This window comes from Corylus avellana, chromosome ca2 (genome assembly GCF_901000735.1).
Source record: "Corylus avellana chromosome ca2, CavTom2PMs-1.0".
NCBI classification, from domain to species: domain Eukaryota; kingdom Viridiplantae; phylum Streptophyta; class Magnoliopsida; order Fagales; family Betulaceae; genus Corylus; species Corylus avellana.
Genome location: NC_081542.1, coordinates 37,642,280 through 37,645,051, shown reverse-complemented (window position 1 = coordinate 37,645,051; position 2,772 = coordinate 37,642,280).

Sequence of the window (2,772 nt, the reverse complement as noted above, 5' to 3'; positions counted from 1 at the left end):
TAACCATGTTTATTCTCTATTTATTTCATAGAAATAAGCATATTGTTCTAACAAAACAATATCATAAAAATTTTTTCCATCCAAATTTAATCTATATTTTGTTTAACTCTTTGAATGTCACCGTTCCAATCAATTTTTAGATCTGTATCATATTTCATCTCCGCTACAAGTGCATTCATTCCCAAACACGATTTTTTTCGCTGTCTTTACCATCCGTGACAATTCTTCCATATGCTATCAGTCAATAATTTGCTCTTAGAAAAGAATTAGAGAGAAAATGTAAGACAAACCGAAGATCTAAGATCCTCACTTTTAAGGTTTCGTGTAAACAAACTCTTATTAAACGACTAAAAGAAATCAAAAAAAAAAAAAAACTGTACCCCATAGATCGATGTCGAAAGCAAATATAGACATATGACAAACAAAAACTATTGAATGGTTTTCTTGCAGCTATAAAATATAGTTGTTAAGAACATAAAAATTAGAAGTGATATTCACACTAGTCTGCTCATAGATCTACTCCTTAAATGACGTGTGCACATGGATTTGATCGAACGAAGTAGATACGTTTTTTATTGTTAGATTTTCAATGTATCTACGATGTTATACTTTTCATAACTTTGACTATGTTTGTTTGTAAGAGTTTTATACTCTTAATCTCTTATTATAGAATGAAGATAAAATAATTTCTTAGAAAAACAAAAAAAAAACATATATTAAAACTTACAATTAAATTTAAATATAAAAAATATAACAATGATTGAATTGATAAAAATGAAATATTTTTAACACCATAAAATCCTCCCGTGACTTGAATCGTTTTGGAATACGCCCGTGGACATGTATCTTTTTGGAATGGTTTGGGGATGTTGGGAATTGAACAATTTGAACTGGCCTCCACCACATGGTCATGGTGGGGTTCCGTGACATTTAAGTGCTCATCTTAGTCACGCACGGCATATGGTTATTTTTATGCCTAAATAATAAAGTTGTTACATTATTATAATACTAACTATATTCTGTCACATTATGGTCCACCTATATGTCACGTAGACAAAAAAGAGACCATACTATGTCACAGTCGACAGCATAGTTCTGCAGCTTTTTGTGCATCAACGTAAGATTCCACTAAAAAAAAATAAAAAATCAACATAAGATTCTCATCCTTGCCCATCTTGCCAATAATCTGTTTGTGACAATGGTAGGCCTCCGCCAAAGTCATCACAGATTCACAAGCTCTTGTATCTTCTTTTTGGTTTTATATTCTCGACCAAGAAAGTGTCGCTATTTTCCTTCTGGCCACTTCGGTGTAAAATATCAGTGATTTATTATGATATATATATATATATGAAAATTTTTTAGGGAAAGTGGGTCCAAAGGATCTGTTTCGTCATTAAAAACAAAACAAAAAGAAAAAAAGAAAAAAGGATAGAGAAGAAGTGTCACTATTTTGTTTTTTTATAATCCTTTTTTTTTTTTTTTTTCTATCAATTTAATTGGTATCATAAGAGTAAATGGTTTTAAAATTATTACTTCAACAGAAGAGAAACAAATATTTTTTTTATCAACCTTAAACTTTTGAAATAAATAGGGATCTAACACCAAAGAAATAAAAATAATAAATAAAACGTAGGTAATGGCTTGGCTTCCAACTCTTCACTACTTTCATGGGTTTGTCTAGCTTAGGAAAAAAAAATTATAGGAAAGTTTTTTTAAAAAATATTTTTTGAGAGGAAACTTCATGTTTTCAGTAAATCAAATGAAATATCATCTTCCTTGGTAAGTACAATAGTTTAAATAAAAATGAGACTATTCTTTGTTTCCTCTCGATCTAAAAATTGGTAAACAGTTGCTTTCGTTAAACAATGAGCTACTTCATTTGCTTTCGTTTATATATATATAATTTTTTTTAAAAAAATGACTATTTCTACTTCAAATGAACTGGAGAGTATTCGGTCATTTATATTACACTGACAAAATTGTCGACAAATATATGAAATAATAATTTTGCCCTTGTGATATAAAGGACCAGATACTCAGGGCCTGTTTAGAATTGCATTTGAAGGGCCTAAAAATACTTTTAATACTCAAAAAGTTTGTTTGAAGAAGTATTCGTTTGGTAAAAAAAAAATTAAAAGTGTTTTTAAGGGTCAAAAAGCATAAAAATGGACAAAACACACTTTTGGTAAAAGCTTCATTTTAAGCTTTTGCCCCCAAAATGTTTTTTTAACTTAAAAGCTATATTTCTCAAACACAATCACAAACATGCTCTAAATGAATTAGAGAGGAACCTGATCCTTTTATATGGAGTCATTTTACAAGTCACTCTTGTGTCCCTTTTGTATCACTCTAAGAACGATGTGACTTTTAAAATCAAATTTTGATCTAAATTCAATAATAATCAATTACAAGATTAATGATAATTTTACAAACCACATCATTCTTGGAATAATAAAAAAAGATACAATAATAACTTCTAACATTACTTTTTATATAGCTTACAAACCATGATTGAAGACCATTTAACATAGGTCGTTTATCATCAATCAATCGGCCCTAACAACTCTCACAAGAGCTTTATTGTCCCAAGGTGTGGACAATTTTCCGCATGTTATCTTCTACGATTACTCTTAGAGCCCCAAATCTTTACAAAATTATAAAAAGTTTAGTCCTCCAATGAAACTTTATTAATTTAATATTGATAGTCCATTCTATAGTAACGAGCAATAGCGTATGTGACGTGATAGTGGGAAATATGGGTCCCATGTTTTT